Source organism: Tupaia chinensis, unplaced genomic scaffold (assembly GCF_000334495.1).
Source record: "Tupaia chinensis unplaced genomic scaffold, TupChi_1.0 Scaffold000308_1, whole genome shotgun sequence".
Lineage (NCBI taxonomy): Eukaryota > Metazoa > Chordata > Mammalia > Scandentia > Tupaiidae > Tupaia > Tupaia belangeri.
Genome location: NW_006159798.1, coordinates 302795 through 316449, shown reverse-complemented (window position 1 = coordinate 316449; position 13655 = coordinate 302795). Strand labels below are relative to the sequence as shown.

Genomic DNA, 13655 nt, shown 5'->3' with positions numbered 1-13655 from the left:
AAAGAAAAATGACAAACCAAGTTTATGGCTGTCACAATTGGCAAAGCCCTTGATAACCACAAATTATCCAAGACTTTACCCATAACCAGACAGAAAAGCCTCCAGATTCCTGCTTCAAGTTAAAAAGACTGGATTTTGGGCAAAAGACAGCATCTTGTTGGTTTGTGTCCTGCTATCAATGCCACTGTAGGAGAAATAATCCCTGGTATTGTAAAGTTGACTGTCTACTCTTGCCAAAGGGACAATGGCCAGCAAAAGGCCTCATAAGTCAAGGGAAAGAAACTGATAACTGAAGAAGCCCAAGGAGATCCTTTATGCCCCTGTCCAGAGAAGTCATCATAACCATTAATAAACCCTGGATAACTCTGGACATCATGGGTATGTTGATTTTATTTCATTTAGATATAGGACCTACTTGGTTATCCCTTCTTTATAGGGAAGGACATCCTTGTGAACCACAGTAGTTATGGAAGTGGAGGGAAGAAATAATATAAGTTATTTCATCCCTCCCTTTGTATGCCAATTCGAGACCAAGTATTCTCACAAGAATTTCTAATAGTTCCCAGTTGCCCAGCTTTTCTTATGAGAAGAGATATATTAACCAATTTGAGATCCATCCTCTAATATAAATACAGGACTTCAAGGATATTGATCCTTCAAAATTCTAATTGTATATCAGATCATATAAGTGAAAAAGTCAATACCATGGCCTGATATTCTGGCAACCAGGAAGAGCAATAACAGCATCCCATCTGAGGATACAACTCAAAGATCCTTCCTAATTCCTTCTTCTTAAATAATACCTAATAAGACCCAAATCCAGGAGGGGACTTAAACCCACTGTAAAGAATTTTTTAAATTTGAGCTACTAAAACCTTGCCAGGCTCCCTGAAATATTCCTATACTATCAGTACTTCAGCCAACTGAGGAATGACTAAGACTTAAGGATTATTAATGATGCAGTGGTCCCTATTCAACCCCTGGTGGCAGACACTTACACCTTACATCAGATTTGGGGAATACTGGGTGGTACTTTATACTGGACCTTAAAGTTGCAATTTTTTCCCATCCTTTTTCATCTAGACCCCCAATTTCTTTTTGCTTTTGAAAGGGAAAATCCTGATTGAAGAAAAAGCAGTAAAAATAGAATTATATAGCTGCATTTATCTTTCCAGGGTGAAGCTTGCACCCCTCTCATTACAGAAAAACGAAAATGGCAATGACAGCCCCTCCCCCCAAGAAGAAACAACTTCTGACTATGAGCCACTGGAAGATTTTAAACTTCTCTTCGAAAATAAACCAACCCCCAGCTGAAATAAGTATTGATGTGGGAAACTCTATAGTAGTTCTTTTGAACTTTGGTTTATATGCAAACAGCATCATAGGAAAAAAACAAAAAAGACCATCTATTGAAAAAATTTTAGATGCCAGCTATTCATATAAAACCTTAGAATTGACCCATCATCTCTTAAATTTCTCCAACATAAATTTGGCTGAAGACTATTGGTTTTGTTTACCTTTATTCTCAGGGCAATACACAACTGTCCTATTCCTGTTAATCTGTAGGCCACTAGCACAATGACTCCTCATCCTAAATATGAGGAAGAGAGCACCTTTCCAGTTAATAAATATACAGTATTTGTAGAATTTTCAAATAACTGAATGGACTAAGAACATGCTAATAGGAAGGGCAGTTAATTTTTTTTGGGGGGGCCCTGTCTCTTAAATCTCTCAATCACGTTGATCTCTTCTTAGAGGTTATAAAATTACAAATGATCATGTAATAAGAATACTAACACCTTGGAAACTCCACTGAATCCTCCTGCAAATCATCCAACACAAAGAACAACTCTCTCAACAACACACCTCAGGACTATCTCAGCAACCTGCCCCTGGCCCTATTCTCCTACCTAGATCAGATAGGGTGACGGTTCTGTGATCCCTGATGAGTAGGAGAAACACCACTTTTGGCATGAAGCAGTTAGAGAAGATGGACCATTCACCTCCAACTCACTAAAAGGATTTATGGGGATCATGCCTCTCAAGGAGAAAATAAAGCAAGAAGACAGCTAGAAAATGAAGTGGGTAAGGGAGCTGGGGCATCTGTCTATGGGGTTAGTTACAAAACCCCCTCAGGGCAGAAAAAAAAAACCCACACACACCACCACATAATGTAGATAGGAATTTTTCAGTGGAAGAAGTATAGCTAATAGTCAGTGAGATAAATCAGTGGGCCCAGTCATACTTGATATAGCTAAGATAAATCAGTGGGCCCAGCCATATTTGAGTTATAGCCAATGGGATGAAAGCAATTAGTAGGCCCAGCCAATGAGCAACTGGCAAAGGAATTACAAGCTCAATGAATGACCTTGCTGGGGCTCTTAAGCCACTCTCTCTCTTTTGCTCAGCCTTATCTTGGGTCTTGGGGGTATACTTTCACTTTGGCTTAATAAACTATCCTTTACTGTCACTATTGGCCTGTTTTTTAAAACACTGAGAACATGGATAGTCATTCTGCAATAAATCCAGGAAGACTTTCTCAAGGGGTGGGAGAGGGGAAGGTGCTATTCACATTCCTTCTGCTCTTCTCAGTATTGCCTGTTTTTCTTCTTGGACTTCTCATAGTGATAGTCATCAGCAGCCTTCCAGTTAGCAGAATGCTTGAGGCTAGGAGGGGACCACTTGGGCTCTGCATTCTCTATGTCCCTCATTCCAAGGGCTGGGCTTTTGGATTTTCTTTCTCTGAATGGGGGCATTGAACTCCTTGTGGTAAAACTGGTTATGTTAGCATAGTATCAGCCATGTTGCTGGGCACAAGGGACATCTTTCTGTTGTCTTGTTCTGTTGCTCTGCCAGCAGGTAAGCTTTGGCATCCTCCATAGAAATGATGCTTTTTATTTTAGCATTGATACTGAGGTCCACCTAGGGGATGTCACTCAGTGTCTGATTGGAAAGCAGATCTTTGGTGTCTGCTGAGGAGACATAGATGGTTTCTGGAAGTTCATCAGACAGTCTTCTGTGTTCTGTGGCTTCACTTTCTGTTCCTCATGTTCTATGATCCCTTTTCAGCTTCCTTTCGATGTATTTAATCACTTCTGCATCCTCATCCCTTTGGTTGGTTTCTAAGTGGAGGTCTTCCTCTGCATTAATCCTATTTTTGCCCTATTCTTTCAGATTCTTCAGGTCCATCTTACAGCCCGTCTTCATCTGAAAGGGATAGTCCACTGGAGTAGTCTCTTGTACCTTCTCTCCCACCAGCAGGACCACAGCACTCACCTCATTGGTCTCTTCCTCGAGTTCTACACCTCTTTGGTCTTTTCCAGTTTTAATCAAAACTCTAGTAAATCCTGTTCATCTTCCTCCAACTCCTAATTGGCCAAGCACCAGCGAAGTTTTCCCGGTGACCTGCATGTTGGTACCAGCCCTGTAGTCCAGTCACTGCACCATGGCACAGAGACTGAATTAATTTAAAATGAGGTTACAAGTATCAATTTCCTGGGTGCGATGGAGGCGAACTGTCTTTTGATATTTCTTGGTTACATTTGTGGCTTTTCTTATGACTTCTCTGTAGCTCTCATAGGCCTCCACTGAGCATTTTTCCAACTCCTAATCCTAATTCTTTCCTGAGTATTGGTTCTGGTTTTCTTCTGACTTTTGGTCTCAAGAACATAGCTTCTACTGACATAAAAGGGGTAGAAAATCTTGCCCTCAAGATTGTAAGAATTGAAGTATACAAGCCCAGTCCTTAGCAAAGAGCCAGGGGCATCCCTTCGAAACATGTTAACTGTTATCATGACTCATATCATTATCAACAAGTAGGAATACTTTCTCAAAACTTTGTGTACTGGAGTGGGAATTACTGGAGTTAGTAAGTAAACTAATCCGATCAATAGCTCGTTTACAGGGGATGAAATGCCGTAGTGAAGGTATATTAATTTTTAAAGTGTTAAAAAGTGAATATCGATGATTGTAACTATATGTAATTACACACTTTTATGGAGCTATTTTAAAAATAAGTTTCTTTAAGAGATGTTTTGTAATACTCACTTTCATTTTGTAATGATGTTGAACTAGAATGTTGTGATACAGGAAAGCAGTATATTTTGCTAGAACGGTGCAACAGTCCTAAATTGTACTGTGATATAAAACATTCTAAATGTTTTTAGAAGAAAAAAGAAAAAGACCTTACTCTATCCCTATATCTCTCCTAATTATAGAAGACTTTCATCTTTCAAAAATTCCTCTTGGGGCCGGCAGGTGGTGTGGTGGTTAAGAGTGCTGGACTCTCAATTGACCAACCATGGTTCAAGTTCCCCATCTGGTGACTTGCTTTCTCATCTTCTCTCTCTCTCTCTCTCTCTCTCTCTCCATCTCTAGTCAAATTAAAATAAATAAAGTTAAATAAAATACTTCTTTAAAAAATTTTCTCAGAAGTTTTGATGGAAATATTTTTATAATTGAAAAAAGTAATATCTTAGTCTTAAAGCTGAGTTAGTTTCAGGATTAGTTTGGTCCCTAGACTTTTCATGACAAGTGAGGTTTACTATATGAAATATGAAATATGTATTTTTTGAAATACTAAGAGAATAGCTAGAAATTAAAGAGAGAGTTTCCTCAGAAGCCTGAACTTCAAGAATGATATTGTGGCTTAACTATTCTCAACCTGCCCTGATTTTACACATATTCCTTCAAACACCCAATATACATAAATAAATGTTAGGGATGGTAGAGAAACGCAGGTTTTCAAATTGCATATTTTCAAAAATAAAATACTATAGGATGATGAGTGGCTAAATCTAGTCAGTAATTCAGAGTAAATGATTGTTCGCAATTATTTTTCAGTCAAAATGAGAACTTTAAGATACAAATACACTTTGAGAATGGGAGCTTTGTCTAGAAAGATTCATAAGTTACAAGGAATTATAATGAAAATCTCAGTTTAATATAATCAATAAGTTGAAAAACCTGTATATTCATCATATAGCTATCCTCTGTTTGTGTACTGGTGGGAGTATGTAGAAAATGGACAAACAGGGCCAAGCTTCTGCTTTTCTAGAGCTCACATTTTAGTGAGGAGCAGAGAATTGGGTAAGAGCTGAGGAAACACAGAAAAGAAGCAAGAAAAGAGCCAGTAAAGAAATAAAGGGATATAGTAATCTTAAGTAGTGAAACAAGTAAGTAAAATAAAAGTCATGTGAGAAAGGGTGACCAGGATGCTATTCGAGTTTGATGGTCAGGCCAGGCCTTCCTGAAAACATGACAGCATGGGACTAGCAGTTAGCGTAATGGCTATGTTGCTGAACTCCCATGTAGTTGACCACGGTTCGAGTCCTGGATCCTGTGGCTTAAACTCTCACCAGGTGCATGTGCGTGCATGCCCAAGATCCAGAGAGGAGAATGGAGGAAAAGGGATGGTAGTGTGTCTATCCCCACTCGGGGGTGATTTCTCACTTCCTGTCTCTCTGTTTCTCTCTGTCTTTCTAGCGAGCACACATGCCCTAAAGGGAAAACCTCTCCCAAAAAAAAAAGAAGAGAAAAGGAAAAAAAAATAAATAAAAACACATGACAGCATGCTTGTGCTTTGAGGAATGATACCTGCTCTTGTGTGACCAGTCTCCCCCCCCACACCTTGCTGCATTGAGGATTCCCCATGGGAGATTCTCAGGAGAAAATAAGCACATCAATTGAATATCTCATTATTAATAGGAAACACTGGAAGACTGAATGGATTAAGAGACTGTAAGCATACTTAGTGTGAAAAGATAAATTCAGGAGTCAGTTCAAGAAAAAAGGGGGGGGACCAGCAGTTAGCGTAATGGCTATATCGCTGGACTCCCACGTAGTCGACCATGGTTCGTGTCCCGGACCCAGTGGCTTAAAACCCACGCCAGGCGCATGTGCGTGTGTGCCCAAGATCCCGAGAGGAGAATGGAGGAGAAGGGATTGCGGCGTGGTCATCCCCTCTGGGGGGTGATTTCTCCCTTTCTGTCTCTCTGTTTCTCTCTGTCTGTCTGGTGAGCGCACATGCCCTATAGTGAAAAATTTCTCAAAAAAAAAAAAAAAGAAAAAGAAAAAGGGGAAAAAAGGTGACAAATAGAAATTGATAAAGTTATGTTTCTTTTTTAAAAATTTATTTTTTAAGTTTTTATTTACATTCAATCACATTATTTAGCTTACAAAGTGAACATTTCAATATGTGAACATTTCTCCCCAGTCCAGTTGATCAAAGTATCTTCAACCGATAACACCACACCTCCCCAACCTGTCAGTGCTCTGCCTCTGCATCCCTCCTCCAAAATAAAGTTCTGTTTCTGTGGGCATATTTGAAAACGTTTCTGGATGTGCCTGTGTGCTTACTTGGCTAGAGAGGGGACAGAGTAGATACCTTTTGGAACACCTTGAGCCTTTCAGCATCTCACTGCAGGGAACATCTCAGCAGGGAACCACACTAACCTGAAGGTCAGAAAAGGAGAGGATATTGCTGAGTGTTTTCTTGGCAGCCCCAAGTTAGCTCCTGTATAAGAATAGTCTCAACTGGGCTGGACTGAGGTGGAAATCATGCTGGGTAAAGTCTCTCCACAATCTAAATAATGTACAGTGATTTAATGTATGAAAAATAATTAAAAAATTGAGAAACAGAATATTGATAAAAATGGAGGAAATAATACCAAGTGAAATAAGCAAGACACCAAAATACAAATACCATATATTCTTATTCATTAGTAGAAGCAAAAAGATACAATTGCATAGAAGTAAAGAGTGTTAGGATGGACACCAAACACTAGAAAAAGGGATCACTTATGCCTAATTAAGTTTATATATTTATGATGTTTTATATTTTTTGACCTATCAATATCTTCTTTACATGTCTCTTGTAGAGGGAATATTATCTGCTCTTACTTTTAATTCAGTCTGAGAAAGTATGTTTATAAATTCTAATGTTTAGTTGATTTATATTGTATTTCTCAATATTGTAGAATTAGAAATTCAGTGTTGGTATTCTAAGTGTTCTTTGTTTTGTGTTTCTCCTTTACTGATGTCTTCCTACTTTTCATTATGGTTTCTTTTTTAGTCTTTCAGTTTAATGTTTCAACTGATTTTTTCACTGTACTTCTTTGTATTATTTTTACAGTTGTAGCAACTATGGTAAGCCTTCTTGTTACAATCTGTAGTTAGCAAAGTGCTATTTTACATAAAATATGAGAATCTTGAAAAAATAAAATTACATTTATTACCTATAACTTTTGTGTCACTATTTTCATGTCTATACATGTAATAAACTTCCCATTTCAGAGATATTATTTGTGCTTTAATATTCACCTTTCAAGGAAATTAAGAAAATTTTAACAAAAACAGTTTATAAAAATCATTTCTGATCCACTTTATTATTTCCTATAGAATCATGATTTTTGTCTGATCATGTTTTCTTTAACCTAACAAAACTCATTAGACAGTTTGGGCAATGAAAAGAGAAGAAATCTGAGATTCTGAGAGATAAACTTTCTTAAATTTTTATTTGTAAGCATCTTTCAATATATTTTTAAATTTCTTTTTCTGGATATAGAACTATTCTTGGTTCACATTTATTTTATTTACTTATTTATTTTTAGAGTTTTTTTTTTTTTTTTTTTTTTTTTTTTTTTTTTTTTTTTTTTTTTTTTGGCTATAGAGCACGTGCGCTCACCAGAAACAGAGAAAGCAAGACAAAATGCGAGAAATCACCCCCAGGGATGATGGCCATGCTGCAATCCCGTCTCCTCCATTCTTCTCTTGGTATCTCGGGTATACACGCACATGCACCCGGCGTGAGTTTAAGCCACCAGGTCCAAGACTTGAACCGCAGTCAGATACATGGGAGTCCGGCAACATAGATTTCTCCAACTGCTGGTCCCAGTTCACATTTTTTTATCTTATAGCACTAAAGGTGTTATTGTATTGCCTTAGGCCTACCTTGTTTCAGAATGAGAAGTCAGCTATTAGTCATATAATTTTCCTCTTTATAAAATCTCTTCTCCTCACTAGATAATGTTTTCAGTTTCCTCAATTTTCTGCAGATTGAAAATTGTATGTGTAGAGTCTTTTGTTTTGTCTTTATCTTGTCTTTATCTAGTGAGTTACAGAATTTTTGAATGTGGGCCAAACATTCGGAATAGCACACTCTTAAATTTTCTAGTTATGCAGAAGTTCTCTGAAAGTCTTTCTAAGGTGTTGTATTTTGTTTTGTCAAGCATTTACATTTCTGTTGAATCCTTTTTGGTTTTATGAAATTTGGTTTTATTCTTTGCTGTCTTAATGCTGAGTCTAGCACATGGCTCTTAATCTAGTCATGGCATTTCTGGACCTGAAAGCCTGCTGTGTGCCATGGTCTCCTTCCAATTGTTAGTTGAGCATTCCCATCAGTCTGCACACAGCACAAACGGTGTTGCCACCAATCAACTCTCTCTTATCATGCACTCTCTGCTAGATATCATGGAGTTTGGTTCTTCCCACAGCAGTAAATAGGGTCTCATAGCCATCAAAATGCATGCACAAAGGAACTGAGCAGTGACTATCAAGAAGCCTATTATCCTGATTTGTAATGCGGGTATTCAGCGATTTTGATCATTTTCTTTTCTTATGCCACAGGAGAAACTTTATACCAGCTTAAATTACCGAAGTATTCCATTCAACAGTCAATACAGAAATGCCTGACCATAACTTGCTTTCATTTAATGATGACTTCTTGTTTTCCATAAAGGCCTATGACCTTCCTCTCCTTTAAAAAGAAAAAGGCCTGAGGACCACCCAATGATAGAGATGTAGATGTGAATATTGATCTTCCCTGCCATTCTCTGAATAATAACTACTGATACTTAGTCATGGCCCATATTTTCACTTCTCTTGAGATACAGGGATATGTGCAAAAAAATCAATTTAGCATGGGCAGTTGTCATCTGGTCTTGGTTCAAATTCTATTATAACTTACCTCTCTGGCCTTGTCTTTTAATCTATTATGTGGATCTGGCAGCAATACTGATATGACACACTTTGGAGACATTAAATTTTGATATTTACAAGTGCAGAGAGCAACATCTAGTTTCTCATGCATATTCATTTCTTTTTGAAGTATATGGCTCTAGAAGGGCACATTTTTATTGGAAAAAGTATGATAAACTCTGGTACAGAAAAAAGGCAGGAGTGGGAGCATACACTGGAACTATTAACTCACAAATGCACAAGATAGGTCAGAATAATATGAAGTCACGGATTAACACCATTGGTAGATTTTGAAATTGGCAAAAGACATTACATTAGAGGCTAGAGTTTTGTTATTCATTTTGTCATTTATAAACTCTATGGCTTAGGCATGTTATTTTTACTACCTCTGAGTATTAGTTTTCACATCCGTAAAGTTAAACAAATAATACATAAATCAAAGCGCTTTAGAAGGGTATAAAAGAATGTGTGTGTATAAAAGCCTTTTTGCAAATGTTTTTACATTAGCTGATCATCATAATCCTATTCTTCTTGCCATTTATTGATTTAAGCTGACCAAAGAGATATGAGGGGTTTTAGGAAAACTATCAGATATAAACTAAACATGAACCAATAGTGGTATCCATAACAAAATAATCTACGGTGCTAGCAACATGATCCTGGCTAAAGAGCCGATTTGCATATAGCCATTGATAATAATGATAGCAATATTAATGTATATTCATTGAAGAAGAAATCTTATTACATCATCCCATTTTTTGTGTGTGTGTTTAGGGGAGAGGTTTTTGCTATAGGGTGTGTGCACTTGCCAGAAAGACAGAGACAGAGAGACAGAAAGCAAGAAATCACTCCCCAAGGGGGATGGCCACACCACAATCCCTTCTCCATTATCCTCTTGGGATCTTGGGCACACACGCACATGCACTTATCGTGAGTTTAGGCCACCAGGTCCGGGACTTGCACTGTGATCTACTACGTGGGAATTCTGCAACATAGCCATTATGCCAACTGCTGGTCCCACATCATCCCATTTTGGAGCTCTGTAATGTACGTCAAATAACCAACCAAGTGTGGGGCCAACAGAAAGCATGGTTAAGGTGGCTGGATCCACATGGCCAGCTTTTCAGTCCCAGGTCTAGAGGCTTAATAAATATCTCAGGCACATGTACACGCATGCTCCAAATCTCAAGAGAAGAATGTGGAGAAGAGAAAGAGGTATGGTCATTTTCCTGGGTGGTAGTTTCTTATTTTCCATGTCATTCTCTCTTTGTATGTCTCTCTCAGGCAAGCACACACAATCTATATTTGAAAAAAAAAAGTGTTAGCAACTTTCTTTCATGTGATAAGAGCATGTATTATTTCTGTGTTTAGTCAGTAGTTAAGAATATTTCTTTGCATCAATTTTTAAAATTGGCAATAAATATGTTTAAAAATTGAGTTCTATGTTCCCTTTCCACCCAAAGTATGAATATTTTATAGGACTGATTGCTGAAGCAAAGGCAAAATTTCTTGAACAGGAAGATTTAAAATAAAAAATCTTGGAATATAGAAAGTAATTATAACCACTTTTTCTTTCAGTGCCATATGTTACCACAACATGAGATAATTCTAACAAGTCATATGGGAAATTTTGTACAATTAGGTTTAATTAGTTTGAACATCTATTACCTATATCTTATCCTTCATCTCTGAATGATATTAGCACAGAGATTTTTTTCCTGAAATTTTACCTGTGTGGATGTTCCTCTCTCTCTGAGAATTACCACAAAATTTTAGATTATATTATTGTTTCATCTATTACACAATATACTATTTTAAGATTATAAAACAAAGATAAATTTTTAGATTTATTTTATTTAATTTTATTTATTCATTCATTTATTTTAATTTGACCAGAGAGAGAGACAAAGAGAGAGAGAGAGAGAAAGTGAGAAAGCAAGCTACCAGGTCTAGAACTTGAACCGTAGTCAGTCATGTGGGAGTGTCCAGCACCTTAACCACCATGCCACCTGCTGGTCCTGATAAATCTTAATAATAACAGCAAGATGAAATAAAACTACTGATGAAGAAAGAGTTCATCATAGCTATTTGATATATGTGCATTTGAAAGAAACAAAGTATGAAGGTTAGAGCTTCCCAAGATTATATTACAAGAACAACCATTTTTCTATGAAGTTTTGTTTTTGAGTAAATAGCATTTTTTTAAAAAAATGTTTATTTTTCTTACTAGCATGAATAACAATGAAAGTGGAGAAGTAGATGGCAGGGAGTAGAAGAATAATTCATTTTCTTTTTTTTTTTTTTTTTTGGAGAAGTTTTTGCTATAGGGCACGTGCATTCGCCAGAGCGACAGAGAGATAGCAAGTGAGAAATCACACCACCCAGGGGGGATGGCATGCCGCAATCCCTTCTCCTCCTTTCTCCTCTTAGGATCTTGGGCACGCATACACACCCACCTGGCTTGTTTTAAGCCACCGGGTCTGGGACTCGAACCGCGGTCAGCTACATGGGAGTTCAGTGACATAGCCATTACGCCAACTGCTGGTCCCCATTTTCTTTCTTAATTATGGATAAAACTTTGAATGCAGAGATCTGAAAATCATTTATCAGAATTGACATTTTATGGTTGCTGTTATATCAAGTAAATAAATATATTAGCCAATAAGAAAAGCATTTTATAACAAATATGTAACAATTGTGATGGTAAAGAGAACCTAGAAAAGATATTTAGTCAATGGAAACCAGGGAAGAGGAAATGAGCCAGCTGAGAATTAGGGTGCAGCTAAGGGTGAAAGCTTATGAGAAGTGAAATCTGAAGATACGTTTAGACCAATGTAAGCATTTTGCCTTCATTAATGGTCAGACTGTGTCCTTCTCAGATGACTTCCTTTTATTTTTCAGAATTATTTTTTATTTAACTGTATTTATTTGTTTATTTTTATTTGAAGGACAGAGTGAGATAGTGTGTGTGTGTGTGTGTGTGTATGTATGTGTGTGTGTGTGTGTGTGTGTGAGAGAGAGAGAGAGAGAGAGAAAGTAAGAATATAAGTTGCCTGGTCCAGAACTCGGCCATGTGGGAGTCCAGCACCCTTAACCACCATGCCACCTGCTGGCCCTCAGGTGGCCTTCTAATAATGGAGTCACATTGAAATTTTCATATGTGTTTCTCAGCAACAAATGTGTGTCACAAATGATCACCCAGTATGCAGATGAATAATAAAGTTTACTACCTCGATATAAAATTCTGATGGCCAGCAAGTGGAATGCTAGTTAAGGCACTGGATCCTACAAGGCCAACTCTGGTTTGAGCCCTGGACCCAGGGACATGAAAAACCGTCCAGGCCCTTGTGTGTGCATCCCCAAAATCCTGAGAAGAGAATGGATGCAAAGGGATTGTGGCATGAATATCTTCATGGAGTTTGATTTCTCACTTTCCCTTTCTGTCTCTCTCAGGTGCGTGTCCACACTCCATGGCAAAAATCTAAATAAGTAAATAAAATGTCTCTAAAACTAGTAGAATCATACCTCTTAAGGAGGTATACTCAGAGTCAGACTCTGGTACTATATTTAAGAGTTTAAGGATACCACTCATTTAATCAGAAGAGTAATTTTTTTTAATTTTTATTTTTTAAAATAAAAAAAATGTTTTATTAATTTATTTATTTTTCATTTCATTTTATTTTATACATTCAATCACATTATTATTTGTCTTACAAAATGGATATTTCAATAGGTGGGCATCTCTCCCCAATACAGTTGACAAAACCACAAAACATTCTCAACAGACGATACCACACCTTCCTGTGACATCAATACTTTGCCTCCCTATTTTTCTTCTAAATGTCCTTCCTCAGACCCTCCTCTTGCACACATACTGTATCTGGTATTTACATCAATATACTGTGTTTCTATATCCTTTAGTCAATTAGTGTCAGTCATAGAGAGTGGATACTCAGTATATATTAAGTGGGGACATACAATGTCTCTCCTTCATAGCCTGGCTTGCTTCACTCAGCAGTAAGTCTTCCATATTCATCCACTTGCTGTCAAAAGCCAAGGTTTTGTTGTTGTTTTTTTTTTTTTTAGGGCTGAATAGTATTCCATTGAGTATATTTACCACAGTTTTTCTATCCATTCATCTGTTTGTGAGCATTTGGGTTGTTTCTATGACTTAGCAATTGGAAATAGTGCCAAAACAAACATCAATGTGCAAGCACTTTTCTGATTAAGTATTCTTCTGTCCTTTGGGTAGATACCAAGGAGTGGGATTGCTGGATCATATTATAGTTCTATTTGTAGATTTTTGAGGAATCTCTAAATTGTTCCCCACAGTGGCTGGACCTATTTACATTCTCACCAACAGTGTAAGAGAGTCCCCCTTTCACCACACCCCTGCCAGCACTTATCATTTTTTATTTTTTTAGTCTTAGTCATTCTGACTGGGGTTAGGAGGTACCTCATTGTTGTTTTGATCTGCATTTCCCTTACAATGAGGGATGTTGAGCATTTTTTCATATGCCTTTTGGCTATTCGTATGTCATCTTTAGAGAGTGTTTTTTCAACTCTTTCTCCCATCTTTTAATAGGATTGATCATCTTTTTTTCCAACAGGAGCTTGAGTTCCTTGTGTATTCTGATTATCAGTCCCTTATCTGATGCATAACTAACAAAAATATTTTA

The 13655-nt window shown here is 37.3% G+C and overlaps 1 pseudogene; it reads right to left on the bottom strand.

The window, feature by feature from the left end:
* Positions 1-2588: 2588 nt before the first annotated feature.
* The window catches only part of LOC102481670 (telomere length and silencing protein 1 homolog pseudogene), a 162637-nt pseudogene continuing 151570 nt past the window's right edge, over positions 2589-13655 (bottom strand).